The 22,218-nt window shown below is 40.4% G+C and overlaps 1 protein-coding gene and 1 long non-coding RNA gene across 5 annotated transcripts in view; one reads left to right on the top strand and one right to left on the bottom strand.

Annotated features, from left to right (window-relative positions):
- The window catches only part of galnt1 (UDP-N-acetyl-alpha-D-galactosamine:polypeptide N-acetylgalactosaminyltransferase 1), a 104,806-nt gene that overhangs the window by 47,134 nt on the left and 35,454 nt on the right, over positions 1–22,218 (bottom strand). Inside the window, exons 1-3 of one of the 4 annotated variants that reach the window (XM_057834708.1) lie at positions 13,111–22,218; positions 12,538–12,640; positions 12,240–12,270 (exon numbers count right to left, since the gene is read on the bottom strand). The exon at positions 13,111–22,218 is cut by the window's right edge and continues 15,461 nt beyond it. The gene's annotated coding sequence lies outside the window, so the exon portion shown is untranslated. The remainder of the gene's footprint in view (positions 1–12,239; positions 12,271–12,537; positions 12,641–13,110) is intronic. The other 3 variants (XM_057834707.1, XM_057834706.1, XM_057834705.1) reach the window with 3 other exon arrangements.
- LOC130915030 (uncharacterized) overlaps positions 1–22,218 on the top strand; it is a 46,942-nt gene that overhangs the window by 18,488 nt on the left and 6,236 nt on the right. The window contains exon 2 of the long non-coding RNA XR_009063045.1: positions 1–15,863. This exon is cut by the window's left edge and continues 12,822 nt beyond it. This is a non-coding gene — a long non-coding RNA (uncharacterized LOC130915030). The remainder of the gene's footprint in view (positions 15,864–22,218) is intronic.

The raw sequence follows: 22,218 nt of genomic DNA on the forward strand, positions 1-22,218 counted from the left end.
GGTGCCATGTTGGAACTTTCAGTGACCAGTATGATAGTGTAGGAGCTGCATTACACATTTGAACACACCTGCTCCCTTTGCACACCTGGACCTAGTAACACTAACAAGTCACATGACATTTTGTAGGGAAAATGACAATCAGTATTCAATTTGGACATTTAGGGATGTAGTTTCTAAGGGGCATACTCACTTTTGTTGCCAGGTGTTGTTGTTTGGATATTAATGGCTATATTTTGAGTTATTTTGAGGGGAAAATAAATTATATTATTATACAGTGGTACCTCTACATACGAAGTTAATCCGTTCCAGGAGCTTGTTTGTAAGTCGAAATGGTCGTATGTCGAGCAGGATTTTCCCATAGGAATACATTATAATTCCATTAATTCGTTCCACAGCCCAAAAACCTGCACTAAATCCTTAAAAAATACTGCTGGTACTATTACAAATGGCAATTACATATAGCAAAACAAATAAATAATAAATAAAAATCGGATTAATAATATAATAATAATTCCTGTAATAGTGTAACGAAACGGGCTCTAATAAGGCGGACGTTTTTTTCTGTACCTGAAGGCACCGCGGCGCTGACGTGACAAAGAGGGAGGGGAGCGGGTGAAAGTTTACTTTCGCTTTCAATGCTTTCTTGAGAACATCGTCAATTGCGGCAGACAGCAGGCGTTTTGTGTTGAATAAGTTGTGAAAGAAATGATGAAAACGTGGCGAAGCTGGCGATTTCTCTGGAGATGTTACCACAATAAGAATTGTCAGCTTAACTTATAAAGACTGGCGAACGATGGTCGGAGGAGGACCGTGGAGATGTATTGTTGAGCCATTTCACAGATGCCCACCCTACGCTCATATTTTTCTGTCATTTGCATCTTCATTTAGAAGGTAAGCGTCAACTTTTTCCTTGTTTCACCACCTGTACCAACCTTTTCTGAAACCTGTGTTGATTTGTCACACAAGAAAATCCGCCATGCATTCGTCTGCGGTGCTGCCATTGTCGTCGTATTTCGAGCATGTCGTCGGATGTAGAAACAAATGGCGAGTCAAATTTTACGTCGGATGTCGAAAAGTTCGTGTGTCGAAGCGATCGTATGTAGAGGTACCACTGTACTACTATATTACTATACTATTATATAAGCTGCACACAGACTACTTTTCATTGTGTCTAAGTGTCATTTTGTCAGTGTTGTCCCATGAAAAGATATACTTAAATATCTGCAGAAATGCGAGGGGTGTACTCACTTTTCTGATACACTATTTTTGTCGGACTGTTCCCTCAATAAGCTTTCATGAGGTTTCTAGAGCGTTGGTACCTTTGAATAGTGGATGTCAACCACGTTCTCACTGAAACTTGTATAGCCATTTAAATCGCGGCCTCCTATTTGAAATAATAAAAGTCGTAGCTTTCAAGCTTGTGACTGTTTTGTTTGAAGTCGTATTGCACTTTGACACCCCCCACCCCAAATAATAAAAGTCAAGGCTTTCTTGCGCAACGATTGAAAAAAATTAAGGGATGATGAAGGAAAATGTAGGGAACAATAGGGGCCACTCATCTAAACAGACGGTATGGGACCATCGTTACCTTCAGCCAGCAGCTAGAAGTGACCGAATCAGATCTTTGGCTACGTTCATACTACAGGTCATAATGCACGAATCCTATTTTTTCGTGTTTTTCCGACTCGAGTGAGGCATTAACTTGACGGTCTGAACGTGACAAGTCGCATAGAACTGGACCATTTCGTTCAAATCCGATCTGGGTCACATTTTTCCAGACTGTCGCGGCGGTCTGTACTGTCCAGTCTCTCAAATCGGAATTCATGCAGCAATTACGTCATCAAAAAGCGAGAGAGACGCCACAGTAGCGGTGCAGCTGTGCGTTATTAGTGCCTAGCTTGCCTTGAACACGGCTTTTTAGGAAGAGTCGGACTTGACAATAGTCATAAAAAAAATAAAAATGGGTTGAGGATAAGCCTGAGAATGATCGGTTTTCTGTCTGGTCCATATAAGCAATATTTCAACATTGCTTACATGGCCGAGAGTCGGGGCAAACTGCGCGTATGTGTGTATAACATGCAGGGACAGTGAGTGCATGCTATCGATCCATATACTTTGAATATAAAACTAAACTGGGATTATTTATGTCTGTTATTAGAGTCCTCTTTTTAAAAAGCAAAATATGATATCCCTGGAATGACGGATGACACAGCCAGCATGTGTGGTCATTTATTTTGATGCTTCTGCGCATGCGGGTCGTCTTGCTCAGCGCTTGTCGGGCTGCGAATTAGTGTGCATGCGTAATACTTGAACGGTCTCAATGGACAAAGTCAGTCTGAACGGGCACGCCAAAAAAACAGATATGACAAAAAATCGGATTCGTGCATTAAGACCTGTCGTATGAACGTAGCCTTTGTGCCTTAACTATTATATAAGCTGCACACGGACTACTTTTCATTGTGTCAAAGTGTCATTTTGTCAGTGTTGTCCCATGAAAAGATATACTTAAATATCTGCAGAAATGCGAGGGGTGTACTCACTTTTGTGATACACTATTTTTGTCAGACTGTTCCCTCAATAAGCTTTCATGAGGTTTCTAGAGCGTTGGTACCTTTGAATAGTGGCTGTCAACCACGTTCTCGCTGAAACTTGTATAGCCATTTAAATCGCGGCCTCCTCTTTGAAATAATAAAAGTCGTAGCTTTCATGCTTGTGACTTTGTTTTGTTCGCAGTCGTATTGCTCTTTGACCCCCCACCCCAAATAATAAAAGTCAAGGCTTTCTTGCGCAATGATTGAAAAAAATTAAGGGATGATGAAGGAAAATGTAGGGAAAAATAGGGGCCACCCATCTAAACGGACGGTATGGGACCATCGTTACCTTCAGCCAGCAGCTAGAAGTGACCGAATCAGATCTTTGGCTACGTTCATACTACAGGTCTTAATGCACGAATCCGATTTTTTCGTGTTTTTCCGACTCGAGTGAGGCATTAACTTGACGGTCTGAACGTGACAAGTTGGATAGAACTGGACCATTTTAAATCCGATCTGGGTCACTTTCGTATGTGGTTCAAATCCGATCTGGGCCACATTTTTGCAGACTGTCGCGGCGGTCTGTACTGTCCAGTCTCTCAAATCGGAATTCATGCAGCAATTATGTCATCAAAAAGCGAGAGAGACGCCACAGTAGCGGCGCAGCTGTGCGTTATTAGCGCCTAGCTTGCCTTGAACATGGCTTTTTAGGAAGAGTCGGACTTGACAACAGTCATAAAAAAAATAAAAATGGGTGGAGGATAAGCCTGAGAATGATCGGTTTTCTGTCTGGTCCATATAAGCAATATTTCAACATTGCTTACACGGCCGGGAGTCTGGGCAAACTGCGCGTATGTGTGTATGACATGCACGGACAGTGCGTGCATGCTATCGATCCATATACTTTGAATATAAGCCTAAACTGGGATTATTTATGTCTGTTATTTGTGTCCTCTTTTTAAAAAGCAAAATATGATATCCCTGGAATGATGGATGACACAGCCAGCATGTGTGGTCATTTATTTTGATGCTTCTGCGCATGCGGGTCGTCTTGCTCAGTGCTTGTCGTACTGCTAATTAGTGCGCATGCGTAATACTTGAATGGTCTCAATGGACAAAGGCAGTCTGAACGGGCACGCCAAAAAAACAGATATGACAAAAAATCGGATTCGTGCATTAAGACCTGTAGTATGAACCTAGCCTTTACGCCTTTAATTGACTTGACTACGATTCTTTAATGACAGACTCACAAACTCTGATACTTTCAAATCAGAGCTAGGCCACTTCCATATGTGTTTTTTTAATCTGACATGGGTTCGATTTTTGGGAATGTGACTGCAATCTGAAAAGTACGGTGACCCAAAATCAGAATTCTTGTTTGTGACAAGGACGTCAGTTTATATTGCTCAGGAACAGGTGAAATAGATGGAGGACAGAATGAATGGAGATTAAAAAGTGTTACAGCTAATAAGTGTTTGAGGGAGATGAAACAATTCAAAGGTGACTTGGGCAATCCTAATTAGTCCCTCAAGGAAATAGCAGCAAAAAAGCTTTGATTCTGTGGAGAACAACCCTGATTCTGCTAAGAGCAATTCTGATTCCATGGCTTGAAAGATGTTTAAAAAACAACCCAAATGACCAGTTATGAAGCAAATTATTGCAATAATGATGCAAAGGTTGTTATGAAATTATTTTCAATACAAAAATACAGCCAAACATTTTGGTTATAATTTAATAAACATAATTATTGTCTTATCTCTCTTGGGCACTCTTGCATTCTAGGCATGAATGTCACTTCAGGGCCATTATGTACAGAAACAACAAAAAAAAGATTGGCTATGGCAAAAAAAACAAACAAACAACAAAACAAAACAAAAAACAAATTGTGCATTGAGACCTGTTGTCTAAACGTAACATCTGCGAGTGTATGATGTGTTGCATTAGTAATAGTGTGTCAATTTCGTTAATTTAGTCTCTTCCTTTCCTTTTTTAAAAGCTAGTCTTTCTGTGATATTAAACAGACACACACGTCTGCACTCTTCCTCCTCCACGAACACACCTTCTATTTCCATCTTTTAAATCCCCATCCTAGTCATCTTCATTTATCTCTCTGCCTCACGCTTTAAGAATGGTTGCCTTCGTTACTTGTCTACTAGTATACAGTTTCCCCTTTAGCACCCTTCTCTGTCTCTTCCAATCCATTACTTTTCTCATCTTAACCATGCATGGATGTAACACAGTCAGAGGATTCGCAGTGATATTCTCATATGATTGCAAGAAAGGCAGTGAGTGCCCTTCAGTAGATGCAATATTTATATGGGTAAATGTAATAGAACGAGCGAGAAAGAAATTATGTACTGTATGTATGGATGAGCTACAATGAGAGGGGAGCATGATTTGTACTGTGATGTTATAAACTGCCGACATGTTGAAATGACTAAATAGTGCAAACCAGGTTGACAAGCTGTCCCAAGGTCTTTTGGGTTCCATCAACTCAACAGCATCCAAGACAACACAGATGCAAGATGTGAATGAACTGTTGTAAAGCTTCAATTAGAGAAGAACAAGGCACAGGCTACTATTAACGAAGTGAAACAGAACAAAACGGCCCTGAGGTTTGTATTTAACCACTGATGTGGAGGATCTTATTAATCCACAGATGCTCGGGGAAAGTATGATAATACAATTTATGGGTCAACATATATAATCACTGCCCAATGATAATTTCGCAAATCCACTAAAAAGTCAGTGTTACGGATGGGGAGTAATTTATCCTTTTGTTCAGGTATGTTTGTTTTCCCTTTATTTTGTACTGGTTTATGGTGGTTTTCACCTGTATCTTTCCTTTGCAGTATTCTCCACCTGTGTGATTACAGAGGGCCCTCCACAGCTGGAGCCACTTCATCATTAGTTCATCATCCAATCCTGTGTTCTTCCTTCGGTTATATAAGTTGAATTGTTTGGCTTGTTCAGGAGAGGCGGTGGCAGCTCTCAATTTGGTTGTCTTGGTTTGTTGAAGCCTGCTTTGACTTTGGTTCTGTTTGTGAAGTTTGCTTTCTGCCACTTTATTAATGATCTCTTTTGTCTTTTTCTTTAGGTTGGCGCAGAGCACAGCGGTAGGGACTTTAGCTATACACCTGCAGGTATACATCGTGTCTCCCACCTCACGTAGGTAACCCTCTGTATTAGTCCATTAAATAGAGCGGCAACACGACCCATGTATTTTGGGGCACAATAGGTGCCTGCCACGGTAGTTTGGGGGTTGTTTTGGGTTCTAGGTTTAGTTGCGGTTTTTGGAACTGTTTTTTTGGGTGTTTGCTGCATAGTGCGGGGGCTTGGGTAAATGTAAGTGTGCTCTGTGTCCATTGTTTGTTTTCTGTTAAATAAACTTTTCAATTTGCAATTTTGATTTGTCACCGCCTCCTCCTTACACACCTACCGTCTTATGTTACGCTCGCAGCCCCTGACCACCATTGGTACTCGTAACATTTGGGGGCTCGTCCGGGAGCTTTGTGGTTCCGCGGGGACGGTAGGTGTGTTGGTGTGCAGTGGCGGTCGGATTGCGAGTTTTGTTTATTTAACTTTTTGTTGTTTTTGTTGTTTTTGGTAATTCCCTGCGCGCCCTGGTAGACAATGGCCACGGGTTTTAGTGTTGGGGTTTTCTTGGCTGGTCCCGCGGTGGGTCAATTGGACCAATATAGAAAAGCGGATTTTTGTGCGATCGGTGCGCATTTTGGAGTTGAGCTTCCAATGTCTAATTCTTGGGCACAGCTGAAGGCGTCGGTCGTTGACTTGCTTGTCAGGGAGGGCGTGTCCATTGAGGGGTTGAGGGTCATTTGGATTCTCAGGAGGAAATTCCTCCCGTTTTTCAGGTTGAGGCGTGAGACTCCTCCCATTAGCCGTAGGTCCTCTTTGGATGGCGCCGGTTCGTCCCCTCGGTTAAGGGTTCGCTTAGCTCGCTTGAAGCTCGAGAGGGACCGTGAGCTCGAGTACAAACATCAGCCATGTAAAAATTAGAACTTGAGGCTAGAAATGCTGTCTGATTGAAGGAATTGGAAATTAAAAGGCTTGATGTAACGTTGGGGACTAATTAGGTTGTAACTCTGGGTGATAATTCGTCACGTAAGCCGTTTGACGCTAGTCAGCAAATTGTGCTCGTCCCCGAATTCCGCGAGTCGGAAGTTGACCAGTATTTTGAGACCTTTGAACGAATAGCCACAGCTTTTAAGTGGCCACCGGAGGCGTGGGCGCCCTTGCTGAAGAGCAAGTTGATTGGGAAAGCTCACGATGTGATGAATAAAATGCCTCTGAGGGATAGCATGACTTAGGCTACATTAAAAGAGACTGTCCTGCGTTCATATAGCCTGGTTCCTGAAGCATACACACAGCGTTTTCGGATTCACAGAAAAGCCCCGGAAAAAATATTTGTGGAGTTTGCTAGTGAAAAGCAAACTCTTTTCAAGCGTTGGTTAAAGGCGAGTGAAGTCACGGATTTTAATTCGCTCTGTGATTTAATTTTGATGGCGGATTTTGAAAATAGCCTATCGGATCGGTTGGCCACTTATTTAAATGAACAGAAGGTCACTAATGTGTCCGAGGCAGCTGTGCTAGTAGATGTGTATGTAATTACTCACAGGCAGCATGTTGATAAAAAAGATGACTTTGAGAAACGGGACAAAAGTAAATTGAGTTTTAAAAGCCGGTCTTGGTCAGGGCGGGGGTCATCACCTCCTTCGGCAGAACGTCGCTGTTTTCTTTGTCATAAAAACGATCATTTAATAGCCAACTGTCCGGAGCGGAAAAATAAAGACCGAAAGGCTGAATCTTCTCCGAATGGGTTATGCACTGTGCGTTCTGAACCAGTTCGAGTAAACGAAGGTGGGGTTTCCGCTTACGAACCTTTTATGCTTGACGGTTATGTTTCTTTAGGCTCAGGTGAAAAGTGCTCAGTTCGCATCCTCCGTGACACCGGAGCTGCCCAATCTTTTATCTTGGGTGATGTATTGCCTTTTAATGAAGGGTCTTCATGTGGCTCGAGTGTAGTGGTCCAAGGAATTGGCATGGAATACATCACTGTACCTTTACATTGGATAAACCTGTCATGTGATCTCTTGGCAGGCACATTTTCAGTTGGGGTTCGTCCATCATAGCCGATGCCAGGCGTCACTTTTCTGTTGGGGAACGACATCGCCGGTGGTAAGGTCACACCTGTGTTGGAAGTCATACAGAAACCTGATGGGTCGCAACCGGATGAATTGGGGCAGGCTTACCCTGACGTGTTCCCGGTCTGCGTCGTCACTCGTGCACAATCGAAAAAGCTGGATAATATCGTCGATTTATCGAACACCTTTTTTGCGGACGGCTTAGTTGACCCCAAGAAGAGTGCGACTGCCGAGTCAGTTAAAAGGATCAGCATTTGATGCAGTTTCTTTAACTATGACTCGCAGAAATCTGACACCAGTTTGACCAAATATTTTGAGGCTGTTCAGCACCCGCATGAATTCAAGAATAAGGATGCAAAGTGTTTTATTAAGGACAGGTTGCTTTTAAGAAAATGGAAGTCTCGTTTGGACACCGTTTTTAGTGTTGTTCAAGTAGTTGTCCTTGTACGTTACCGCCATGCAGTGTTATCGTTAGTTCATGAAAATGCATGGGCGGGTCATTTAGGGGTGACAAAAACTTACGATCGTGTATTGGGACATTTTTTTCTGGCCAGGTTTGAAAAAGGATGTTGTGCAGTGTTGCCGTACATGCCACACTTGCCAAGTGGTGGGGAAGCCAAACCAGAGGCTTAAACCAGCACCCCTACATCCTATCCCTGCGCTGGGCGAACCATTCGAACACATCCTTGTCAATTGCGTCGGCCCGCTACCTAAGACGAAGAGTGGTAATCAATATTTACTCACTATGATGTGTGTCGCGACAAGATATCCTGAAGCAATACCTCTCAGAAAAATAACATCACCGTCTGTAGTCAAGGCTCTGATAAAGTTCTTTTCTACCTTTAGGCTGCCAAAATTGGTATAAACTGATCAGGGTACTAATTTCCTTTCTGGTATTTTTGAGCAGGTTTTAACAACATTGTCTATCACACATCGAACATCTAATGCATATCACCCGGAGTCACAGCGAGCGTTGGAGAGATGGCACGGCGTACTAAAATCAATCTTGCAGAAGTACTGTTTTGATAACAGTAGGGACTGGGATGACGCTGTCCCTTTAGCTCTCTTTGCAGTCAGAGAGACTGTACAAGAATCCCTAGGTTTCAGTCCAGCAGAGCTCGTATTTGGTATTTCATCGTAAAGATGAAATCCTAGGTCCGGGACTGTCAAAGAAGAGAAACATCCTCAGTTATGTGAGCCGGTTTCGTGAGCGGCTACACATGTAGTTTGGCCAAGGAGAGTTTGTCGGGAGCGCAGAGCAACATGAAAAAACGGTATGACAAGATCGCCGTTTGTTGTTCGTTTGGGCCGGGTGACCAGGTACTGGTCTTGTTACCTGTTCCAGGTTCATCATTGTCTGCTCGGTTTTCAGGTCCATATACTGTGGAGAAAAACCTCAGTGAAACCGATTACGCCATCAAGACTCCCGACCGTAAGCGAAAATCACGTGTATGCCATGTTAACATGCTCAAACCATATCATAACCGTACTGGGAGAGGGCCTTTAGTGGCCACAGTTGCTGTGACTGTTCCCAGTTCCGAGGAGTCCTCAACGGAGTGTGATGACTACGGGTTGGACACCAGTAGGCTCCAGTTGCAAACTCCTCGGTTGTCTAATACCAAAATGTTGAGCAATTTGTAGAGTCTGATGACTCATTTAAGGGCTGGTCAGAAAAAGGATTTGGAGTCTTTGATTTTTAAAAACACGGTGTTGTTTGGTGATGTTCCATCTCGAACGAACATCTTAAAACACGATATTGATGTCGGAGATGCACGACACATAAAACAACATCCATATCGGGTTGACGCGGTTAAGAGGGCGGCCATGAGACGGGAGACTCGATACCTTCTCGAGCATTAAACACCGAAAAGGTGTCGACAATGTATTTGCTGATGCCCTGTACCGTTGAGGTCAGTAGCGGGGTGATATCTATTTATTTTGTTGTGGCATCTTTGGTTTTGGGCAGTTGCCGGTTCGGTTAATTCTCCATAACTTTGCTACCCTTCTGAATTTCGCTTGCATTGGATGGATGGGCTAATTTTTGGACCAATTTTCGATACCAATATGACTGAAAAAACAAAACAAAACTTGGTACAGTTGATTAATTATTGACCGTATTTAGTAACAACTTACATACATAGTAACAAGTAAGTACACAATACAAACCATGCCAATGTGGTAAATATATTCAGTATATAATATATATATTTGTAGTTTTTCTGTCTTAACTGTCTTAACATTTTTAACTGCCTTATGGTAACTTCCTTATCATCATGGATGGAAGCCCATAAATTCCTCGTCATCATCACTGTCACTTTAACTTACAGTAACAACTGGGGTTTTTTGTGTGGTCTTGAGGTCGCTTGGCAACATTGTTTGTTGTGAAAGCCAAGATGGCCGCACAACGTACACAGAGTCAGCTTCAGCCGTGATGTTGGTCTTTATTTCTTCCTTGGGTAAGTTTTGTTCGTAAATATGTTTGACTGTATTTTTTTACATTAGACATTGGTAGTTCATTTTGAGCGTAACTTGTCTGTATAGTTCGAGTATGTAGCTAACGCTAAGTAGCATGCTTTTTTAGTTTTACAATGGTCTAAATTGGGCAATCGTCAGCATATCGGGCCTATAGGTCGCATCTGCATTTTTGGGCAAAAAGTTAAAAAATTGCGACCAATACGCAAGTATATACTGTAGAGTCTAATGCCCCTTTCCCACTGAAACTAGTGGGTCAACGCGCGTTTTTTCCAAGCCGATGCAACCCACTAGCAATTGGCATTTGGCACCTTTCCCATTGAAAAAAAAAAAAAAAAAAAAAGCCGTGTCTTTTTTGTTTTTACCCCCGTCTAACCCTCCCACCCCTCCTCATCCGTGCGTAAGGTTACGTGACGTCACCACGCTAAAATGCGCTTCGAAAAGTGCGACTAAATAAATTCAGTTCAAGGAAGTAAACAATGCAGAGCAACTCCTTTCCGTTTGTGTTCTCTGTTTTCATGCTTTTTACTGCCCTCCAAATGGTCGAAATGCAGCAAAGGATCAACACTCTGCTTGTGCTGAGGCAACGTAGGCGACGTGAATTCTTCTTCTTCAACTAGCTTTGTTGTTAGCATCGACGTAACTACGGTTGTGGGGCGTGTTAAATGGGAGGCGACTGGCACGTTGTTATGACGCATCACGTAAGAGCCTACGTCACCACGTAGATTAGGGTGTTGACTGTTGACCCGGGGTTTTGCTTTCACACTGCATGACAATCAGAGCCGAGGTGATTTTAACGCGGGTTGATTGACACGGGTCGAGGCTGGTCGCTGCACCTTTCCCACTGCCACCAAAAGCCAATTGTTAGTGGGTTGACACGGGTTTTTTGGCCAGTGGGAAAGGGGTATAATAGAAGTGTAATTATTAACAGGCCTTCTTGCATACAGCTTTGTTACTTTTATTTAAAAAAAAAAAAAAAAAGTAAAATAGTAGATGTTGTAAACCAATGCAATAATGCCCAGAGTTAATAACTCGGAATAGGAAAATGCTTACAGAGGATACATGCTAAAAAGTGACTTATCAAATTTACCCTCACCAATATTGAGAGGGAGTCAGACAGAGGAAATTCAGAAAACAAAGGGAGAAAGTGCCCACAAAAACAGCTAAGATTGATCACTAATTTAAAGCTTGGCATGAGCACGAAGTGGAATTAAATACTCTAATCACTCACACATTCTCAGCCAAAGTCAATACATACAGTATTACTTTCAAAGGGCTACACACATCTAGCACCACACCAATCCTCCTGGAATGAATAAGACCATTGTAATGTATTTGCTCCTTTTATCATTAGAAGAGAAAAATAAACAGTAATGTGACACCATGCGCTTATTGGTGTAAAGCCACGCTCATAAATAGACATCCATTTCAAGTCACAAAACTAGCCGAGTAAGATATTTGGAGGAGCAGGTTTGTGTCTGAGTGTCTGCTGCTTTCCTACAGTTAATTCTCCCACTCCTAAGGGCTTTTTGCATCATTTAAATGGCTATCAAAGCTTGCCTTGCTCAGCCCACTGACCACTCAAGTCGTCGTCTCAGTTTTCGATTGTATTAAATTCCTTTCTTTATTATTTACAATAAAAAAATATATACATTCATAAATCCATTATCTTGCAGCTAACCCCTTGATATACATCATCTGTGGTTCATAACAAAATTGATGGCAGCTTTGCAACATAAAATAAATCCACAATATAATAGCATAATTGAATTAAAAACACTTAACATTGCAAGAACAGTCATCCATACTCACTCACTCACTCACTCACTCACTCACTCACTCACTCACTCACTCACTCACTCACTCACTCACTCACTCACTCACTCACTCACTCACTCACTCACTCACTCACTCACTCACTCACTCACTCACTCACTCACTCACTCACTCACTCACGTTCTTTCCAGAGCCTAGCTTAGCTTCCAACATCCAATATTGCAGAAAATTAATGTAAATAGTATAGTAATGCATACAATACATAATGTACAAAAATTGAAGGCACAAGATTATAGACCGTAGTTTTTGGTCCAGCGAATCCACTGTGTCTGAGAATAAAAGAAAAAAAAATCAAAGGTGTGACCGGCTCAGTGTCAATCAATTGCTGCGCAACTCAAGGGCATGCTCCTGCAAACCAAGTGCTGATCTGTTAGCTTGGGCTTTTGAGCTTTGCTGAAATTGCATAGCAGAAGCCTCAACCTACATAAAGTAAAAATATGCCCCCTATTTGGCAATAACCGGGCACTATACAAATAGAAGTGAAGTTACACTAAAAGTATCCAACATTGTTAAAACTGCAAACTTTCAACTCAAACCTTTTCAGGGGTCTCTGATCAGATGTACAGGGGGCTCCGCCTGCAGAGAAGGCTGAGCATCAGAGATCCCACTTCCTCCTTGACTTGTCACTCCAACATGCTCCTGGAGGAGATGAGACAGAAAGAGCAAATGAAACAATCGCAGTGTACTATGCGTATATAAAAAACAACAGAGTCAATTCCCACTATAAACTAAACATGTGAAGCAGGTTTTGACCTTTAAAAGAAAGAATGCAGACAGTACAGAGCAGGTTCCTCCTATGTTGACGTTTAGTCATACAATATATCAATCTTTATAAATCATTTGAAGTACTCAGAAACCTGCAAATCTTAAATATTTAAAAGATACAAAATTAAATGAATGACTTCATGCATTTGACTAGCATATTACACACAACCTCAGTCAACTGTCACAGGGCGCAGACGTTCACGGACCCAATCGCAAACTAAGATATTATGACGGGAAATATCTTTATTGATTCTGGAATCCACGGTAACAGTTCCTTTAGAAATCTAGGCAGACAGTCTTGTAAAATTATATATTTTGCTGTTACAATTCAAGAGTTGGCGAACCTTGTTACTGTTATGTATTTTCTGGAAACTGTTGGGGTTTCTTGGAGATTATCGGCCGGTCGTCAAGGGTAGATGATATAGAAATGAAAAGAGAATACACTATCATTCTAGTTGAACAAGTGGAGGCTTCATTCTCCCAGAAATCTCATGTCTCCTAATAAATCCTAATGAAACAGATGAGGTGAGGAGAAGAGTCCCGTCCCCCACCCAAACTTTGGTTATATACCCTAGACACCTTTCTTTGTCATTTTTACAACTATCATATTTCTGTGAAAACAATTTACGACATATTTAACTGTAGAATAATAATTGACAACTATCTCTGCTCAGATACTACACTACCTGAATCCACCATTCACAGATGATAGCATAGAGAACTTAACAAATAGTTGCCTTTAAAGCAAAATCTAAAAAGCAAGAGTTACAATCTGACAAAAGATCACAACCAAGATGAAGCATTTTATACCTTAGAGAGAAGTCTTTGACTGAGGTTAGTATGAATGGTTGACAAACTGGTGGGCTGTGATTGGCCATAGAGTTATGAGTTGAAATTGGACAGGAAAGCGTAATGATTTTCCCATTAAATCTTGGACAGTTCATTGCGATCCAGGTTCCATCTTGCGATTGGTCTACTGCTACGTATACCAGGTATGAATTAATATAAGATATGCACTTGGCTAGGAACTAAGTTCTACAGAACCAGCCTAAAGGATATACAAAAGTGAGAATGCCCTCAACTCTTCAACCTGAAACAGATTTCCTGGTTGTTCTTACAGAATATTTAGTACAATAATCTCAAACTGTCAGTGTTGCAATGCATGTTTGAAATGAACCAACAATTTCCTTATCTGAGGAAATACATCATTCAGTGAAAGAAAGGTTGACCTTGGCATATTTCCATCTGTCAGTCATTTACAACTCGTGTTCATTTTACATTCAATCAGCTCTTGCCTTTGTTATCACACTCTTAGGTCACAAATAACCACAGCCTCTGAACAGCTTGATGCATGATGAAAGGCGATGATGCAGCAGTGGTGGAAGAGAGAGATTGACAGCTCGGTGCTGCTCATTTCATTGAATTAATCTGCTATTTTTGAAAAATCCACAGAGAATGAAGATGAGAGGGGATGTGACTAAGTGAGGGCACGGGCGTTAGTGTGTGTGGGTTCAATCTAGTTCTTGGCCTACTTTAAAGCCAAGTCATCATTCTGGCCTATTGGGGCTAAATTGCCAGCCTGTGTTTGTTGTATTGCAAGAATCATGATCATAAATCTCTTCCTGCCAACCCACTCACTCACTGTTTTAGTAGGATGTGCTGCAGTGCAGGTGCATTTCAGAATGTCACCAAAGTCGTCTGTCTGTCCCTTCTCAACTGAGTCACTATTGTTCCATTGCTATTTTCATTTTATCCTACCTTGACAAAGCTTGAGATGCATGACTGTAAAGCATGTGCAAATTGGAGGCAGACCGAGAAAGCACCTCTATAAATTCCCATCACACATATACGTAACACAGTACACGCTGCGGTACAAATGCCAATACAGCTCTATCACTGTCTATAAAACAGTAGGCTCGATGCCAGCTAGGGGGAATATTGTATATACTGTGGACAGTCCCGATCATAAGCATTCACCCCCTGGATGGTTTCTCCTTTTATTGCATGAATAAATCAATCAGGGTCAAAACAATTTGGCACTTTTAATACAAAGATTTCTTGGGGAAAAAAACGTTTCATGTGAAAGTGATAACAGATTTCTCCAGAGTAATGTCAATAAAATAAAAATTATTAAATGACAACAATTATTTAAATAATTATTCACCTGTTTCAAGTCAGTATTTCAGAGATGCACCTTTGGCTGCAATCACAGCAGTGAGTCTGTGTGGATGGGTCTGAATCAATCTTGTACATCTGCCCACTGCAGTTTTGCTCCATTAGTCTTTACAGAACTGCTCAAGCTCTGTCAGGTTGCACGGGTATGGGGCGTCAACAGCTTTTATTAAAGTCCAGACACAAGTTCTTTATAGGATTGAGGTCTGGGCTTTGAGTCGGCCACTCCAGAACATTTATCTGGTTCTTTTTTGACCATTCCTGTGCAGCTTTTGCAGTATGCTTTGGATCATTGTCTTTCTGGAAAAGACCTCTTCTCCCAGGCCGTAGTTCTCTTGCAGAGTGAAGAAGATTGTTCCCTAAGATTTTGGTGTATTTTGCAGAATTCATTCTATGGTTTATCTTTACAAGCCTTCAAGGTCCGGCTTCTGAGGAACATCCCCACAACATGATGCATTAACCATCATGCTTCACAGTGGGCAAAGTATATTTTTGGTGATGTGCAGTGTTTGGTTTCCGCTAAACATAGCGTCTTGTCTGGTGGTCAAAAAGCTCAATTTTTGTCTGATCAGACCTACGAATCTTCCACTTGACCATGGAGTCTTCCACATGCTTTTTGGCAAATTCTAGTCAAGATCTAATATGACTTCTCTTCAACAGTTGCTTTCAACTTTACAATAAAACTGACTGGTGAAGGTAAATAGCCAGTAAGTTCACTATCACATTCTTATTTCACATTACTTCTATTGGAACTTGGTGATACCCAAAGATGGGGTGTGTTTTTTGTGGCCTCATCCTTCCATCTGAGACCTCTGCACCAACAGAGCAAAATCTTTTCCAATACAAAGGCCTTTTTTTCTTCATTTCAGGGATGAAGTAACTTCTTGAATCCAAAAGGCCTGAAGCAAGCGAACAAACTTTACAGGTGAGGACAAGGAAGTAAGTCCTTGTAGACAAATCATCGTTAATAAATGAAACTATAATTTGTTCACGGCTGATGGGGTACTGAAAGTGTACACCGGTGCAATGCCTCGTAAACTGCAGGTGGTCTGCTGAAGATTAAAGGCCCCATGCACAGTCAATCTAAGTGTAGAGCTTAATTGAACAAACTAAAGGCGAGTGAGCGTGGAGTTATACAGTCAAACTGAAAAAATAGTTCATACCAACATGTGGTCAACCAGGCATGACCAAGCACTAAAATTAAACTGTTCTATCATGGCTTTAGAAGAAAATAGAAAGGGTGAATAAAAAGCCCCATTTAAGTTTACAGTTCAGCTCACGCAGGTATATTTCAAAAGTTATTGCAAATGTCTTTCAATTGCCTTCACAGAGTATAAAATAAAAATGTCTGTTGCGTTGGTCGTGTGATAAAATAGCAACAGCTATGCAATATGGTAAAAATCCTCTATCACGATATGGGCTAGTATATATAACAATAGCGATATGCCACGATATAAAGTATTATTTATGACGTGATGGAAAAAATATATATACTGTATACAGTACAACATACTATGGCAGCTCCCCTTCCCCTCACTTTTCTCACCCTTATTTGCAACATAGATAAAATAAGTGCATGCATGTAAACAATATCATTAAACTATTATCTTTGCGAGTGAAATACTTTCCCTCCCAAAAAATGAACTGATTTGTAATCATTTGATGAAAAAAAACATACAGTACAACATACTATGGCAGCTATCCCTCCCCTCACTTTTCCTCATTCTCATTTTCCACATAGATAAAGAAGTGCATGCATGTAAACAATGTTATTAAAATAGTATCTTAGCTAGTGAAATACTTTCCCTCCCAAAAAAGAAACTGTTTAAAGCCCAAAACCTTGGTGAAACTATTATTTCTTAATCAAAATTAATAAATGATCCTTACAGCACTTTGGTCATACAGTAACATAAGCACATTCATGTCATTCTCTTAAACAAATTGCAATAGAATTCTTAACATCGTTGACCTCTTTGGCTTCAAGACCACTTGATGGCATCATACTGCAAATAACTACAATGAAGCTTTGACTCAATGGGCTGCAAAGCAAAATACAGTATGTAAATAATATTGTAAAATGTAATGCTCAAAATTCATGTTATGTGATAATTATTTTAGTTACTGTTCCAGTTGTTTCATTACTAGCTAGTTATGCTATTTCAGGGTTTCCCCTACACACAAAAGATTGTGGCGCACCGCCATACCAACATAAAGGCCACCACGCCTTGCAAATTGATTTTTTTTTTTTTTTTTTTAATTAATAAAGGCCTTTTCGAACTAGCGGCAGCCTAGTATGAAGGGTTCAGCGGCAACCTATTCATTGTGTATTGTAATGTCCGTAACTAAGCGCAGCCCCCTTAAGAGACGATCGGACTGGGGAGCTGTGACGTAGGGAGATAGCGAAAGATAACGGTTGCATGTCACGGCAGCCTGCTGTAATTTTGTTATCGTTTTTTCTTATTATTGTTGCCACAATAAATTGGGTAGGCCGAAACAGACTCGTCTCCTTCCCCCCATCAGGGGCATTACAGTATTTTAGATCGGACTTTTCAGCGAAAGTGAGCGGTGGACGGCCGTCTTGGACAGAACGGCAAGTTTGAATGAATTTGCTCCAAGAGGCGGGACCCAAAATAGAGTCTTGCTCTATTTAGGGACGCCGCGCTATCGTCAACAACACATCCAATAGCAGAGGGGCAGGCATAGTTATATCTGTGCTATCAGGCTGTTTTGGCGGACGGATATACGCAGTTACGGCGGCCGAAACCTTGATAAATGCGCTTTTTTCGAGTTTTGTGAGCTCTGGGACACTCGAAAAATGACTCTCATACCGCTCTTTGCTAAGCTAAATGGTACCTCGATGTTCGTTTTTCTGGAAATGTAGTTCACGAATAACAACAAAAACTATTCCCCTTCTCACTGAACAAGTAAAACTCTTTATACGGCAACTAGAATTTCCCCCTACTCCTTGACATGGGTCAGTTAACAGAAAGACTATTATTGTTGTGGTAATGTAGTACGTATTAATTTCAATTTATTCACACACACACACATTCATATTCACAAAGTGTTTTTCAAAATGCTGAGCTAAGATCATGTGTGAGTGAACTCTCCTTAAGAATCTACAAAAAGCTTATAGCAAGGAGCCTGCGTACATTAAGACAATCATAAGAAAAATTATGAGCAGAAAGGGTGAATTGTCTCATATTATAATTATAGTATGCTCATCCAATAACATACTGACAAACAATAACATTAAGCACTAAAAATACACAAAGATACACACACACAAAAAAAGAAATATTTCCCTAGAAAAGTAAAATATATAAGATATGTTGGAATTTTTATATTCACTGATCAGAATGCTTTTTAGCATCGTTTTAAAGGGGGAGGAGGATTTCAACACTTTTAGCTTGTCATCGAGCTCATTCCAAATTAGGGCCAAATAAAAGGAAAAAGAAGGACTACGAAATACAGTATAAGTCGTAATATTGCTACGAGTAAAAAAAGTCTTATTATTACATATGGTAATGTAGCTGTAATCAGCTACGCATTTTACGTACATGTACCGTAGCTGAGCGCTAGGACATGAGCCTGGCTAATTATATATTTCAAATAGATATTTGTTATGGTTCTTCTTGGGAAAACTATGTGGTGGGAAAAAAATTCTCATTTGTCATTATATGATGCAATTTCGCCGTAGCATAACATGGTGAGGCTGTCCGACTCTGATGCAGTTAGTTTCGTTTTAAAACAGAGTTTGAATGACATTTGATTTAATGACCTTCTATTATTTCTGACTATTATGATGTGAATGAAAATTTAAACATGTACAAACACAATGGAAGTGTAATTTGATCATTGACAGATTTATTAATGAGCCAGGACTCCACAGATTGATGTACTTTGATAATAGACAGTATAGATACCCCACAGATTCATATTAATTAAATATTTCTCCTCTACCAAGCATGCTTGTTTGAAGGCATCTAGAGGTCACTTTGGGCACAGCTGATGTGCTAAACTGTGACCAGTAATTGCATAAGGGCTGCAGGCTTTAACAGTTACTTTCTGCCCAACTTAACACAAAATTGGCGATCTGAGAGCCTCTAGACGATATGTCATTTTATATAGTTTTGATGATATACAGTATATCGTCATATTGAACATCACTAGGAACAGCATATGAACTCACAAAAGAATGACGAAAAGATAAGTGAGAAACTAGAGCGCTCTGGGAAAGCAGACGTCTACCAGTCAAATTCAAAGCAGTCATATTTGGTAGAGTGGGTCCAAAATCTTTCTCTTCTAATAACCACCTACCCTGCAAATTTAAGTTAAATAGTATAATCCATTATCAAGTTATCCTAGTCCTTTTATGAAATCTGACCTTTGACCCCATTACTGAAATTTAATTAAATCTTTGCTTTCATTTTAGGCAAGGCAAGGACAGGCAAGGCAAATTTATTTGTATAGCACAATTCAACACAAGGTAATTCAATGTGTTTTACATGACATGAAAATACAAAAACTAAATAAAATGATACATAAACGTCACATTGACAATTAAAAAAAAAAAATAGAAATAAAATCAAAAAAGTATATAACTAATATAACTTGAAGTTTGAACTATATGGGTGGGTATGAATACGCTGTGGTAAACAATAGAGATTTCAGTCCTCATTTAACAGAACTAGCGGTTTAAGCACCCTTAACACCTTCTGGTAACTTGTTCCAGAGGTGAGGCGAATATATACAAGCATAACCTGCAAGTTTGATAATACCTTTATTCGTTCTTCTGTTATGCTGAACACAAACATACAACAAATAGACACAGACATACCGAACAGAATATAGTAGATAACCTCTGCCTTTCTTCGGTTTCACCTACTAGGGGAAATAAAAAAAAATACTACCACTTCTTCTTTATTTATTTATTTATTCTCCCTTCAGGCATGACAAATCCAACAAACATTAGAAGTTTATTTTTTATTTAACCATCCCCCTTGATTGTTCAAGTTGCTATTTTCCCAATAGTTCATTGTCGATCGTGTCCAAGTGCTGGTTATGTTGATTAGATCCTGTAGATTAGTTCATAATTCAGTGGTTAGTTTATTCAGTTGATCCGATCCAGAAGATGGGAATAGGGGATGACCGATGGCAGGCCGTGTCCGCCACGCCACTTTCGTCGATTTAATCCTCGTCGCAATTTTCATTTCTTGCTGCCTCCCAACGAACATTCATCTCAAGGTTGCGCAGCTTCGTAGAAAGTTGCATCGCCATTCAGGTTGTGGCAGTGTTGGATGTCGCCAGGTCATTCTTCACCTGTAATATATCATCACAGGCCTTGTTGAGGCTGACATTCACTCCAGCGATAGCACTGACCACAGTAGTTGCCAATTCCACCGATCGCTATTGGCCATCCAACACTTTGATGATGTTCCAACGAATCAAGTGAACTCCAAGCCGCAGCAGAAGAATAGCAGCCAGCAGCGCAACAAAAAGAAAAACATCCTCGATGTCATTCCACTTCGAGTGTGTTTAGACACAGCGGCCGCCATCTACCCCAGCTATCCTCCACATATCCAGACTTTAGGTGCGTTGTCCAGGTTTTGGCCGCATTGTAGAGAAGATCTTGGCCAGGGCACTCAGTGGCCAACTGACCAGTTCCATGTCATTACAGAATGTCACAATAATACTATTTGAAGTCAGTTTTCTGTGCATTTACAGTATAAAGATTATCTGTCCTTGTGATGACTGGATGAGTTCTGTTTGCATAGGCTTTGAGTCACCTTTTATTTATTTTTTTTACCCTCCTTTGTTTTGGGTACACTTGGTTTTGTTCACAAGTTTGAATTGCCACCCAGACATTATGTACCTATTGTACAATTCGTAATATGACTTAGAGTTAGCTTGACTCAGCAACATAATCATTTAATAAAATGTGTTTATATCTCCTCTTAAAAACAGCCAATGACCCTGAGCTCATCACTGTAGAATCTAATTTATTCCAAAGATGTACACCAGAGTAAGGGACTGAAAATGATTTTAGTGTTGTTCCAGCATAATTAAGTTTAAACACATTTTCTCCCCTCAAATCGTATTTCAATCCCCTAGCCTGGAGACGACTTTGCAGGTTATACGGAAGGCTATTAGTTGAGGCTTTGTACATCATCTGTCCCGTTTTGAAATTTATTAAATCATACAGCTTCAATAAATTGGATATGATAAATAACTCGTGTGTATGTGCTGTGTATTTCGCCTTATGAATAATCCGTATTGCTTTTTTCTGGATGACCAACAGAGGGTGTCATCGGCATTTGTAGGTGTGTCCCCAAATTTCGGCGCAGTAAGTCAAATTGGGTAAAAACTTCATTATAAATTATTTGGAGGGCCCTGTGATCTAGTACATTTTGTGCTCTGTAAAGAATGGAGACGCTCCTCGCTAATTTATTTTTTAGTTGTCTTATATGTGCATTCCATGTTAATGAATCATCAAGTATCATACCTAATACCCTGTGTTCTCTAACACGTTCAATAGACCCTACACTCACATGACGTCACAACCACGCCCCCGCGCAGTATTGTCCGTCAACTCGTCACTGTTGATGCATTACCGCTACGTAAATTCCTCCTATTATGGCGTGTTTTTCTGCTCGTTAACATTAATAATCAAAATGGTGAAGGCGTGTGTGCCAGTCGGTTGCGATAACAGATAGACGGAGAGACTTGAAGTTCTACCGGATTCTGAGAGACCCGGAGAGGAGAGCGAGATGGACTGCTGCAATTCGACGAGAAAACTGGGCTCCAAACGATTACCACGGATTATGTAGTAGTCATTTTATATCTGGTAAGATGCATTTAATATATATTTAGAGGGTTTTGGGCTGACAACCACAATTAAGATCATTGCTAGGCTAATCGCCGACAACATACACTCAGACATTGTGAATGAACTACCTGAAAATATATAATTATAAGGGGATAATAAGACAGTTGTCATACAATTAATTTACAATTTCACTATTGAGGTCAAAAGCCAAAAAATAAATTCAACTAGGGACAATCTGGAGTAGTGCTATCGCACTTCATATTTATTACATATTATATATGTATGTAGTGAGAGTGCTATCGCTAAACCATATAAACATTAAAAGCCCTAGCTCCATTGACAAATGACATGAAATACATTAGACTTGACAGTGGATGTTAGCAAGAAAATAAGATTTTGAATTGAAAATTTCGTAACTCACCTTCCCGAGCACAAGATAGATTCCTGCCGA

The sequence above is a fragment of the Corythoichthys intestinalis genome, chromosome 4, assembly GCF_030265065.1.
Source record: "Corythoichthys intestinalis isolate RoL2023-P3 chromosome 4, ASM3026506v1, whole genome shotgun sequence".
In the NCBI taxonomy this organism is placed as follows: domain Eukaryota; kingdom Metazoa; phylum Chordata; class Actinopteri; order Syngnathiformes; family Syngnathidae; genus Corythoichthys; species Corythoichthys intestinalis.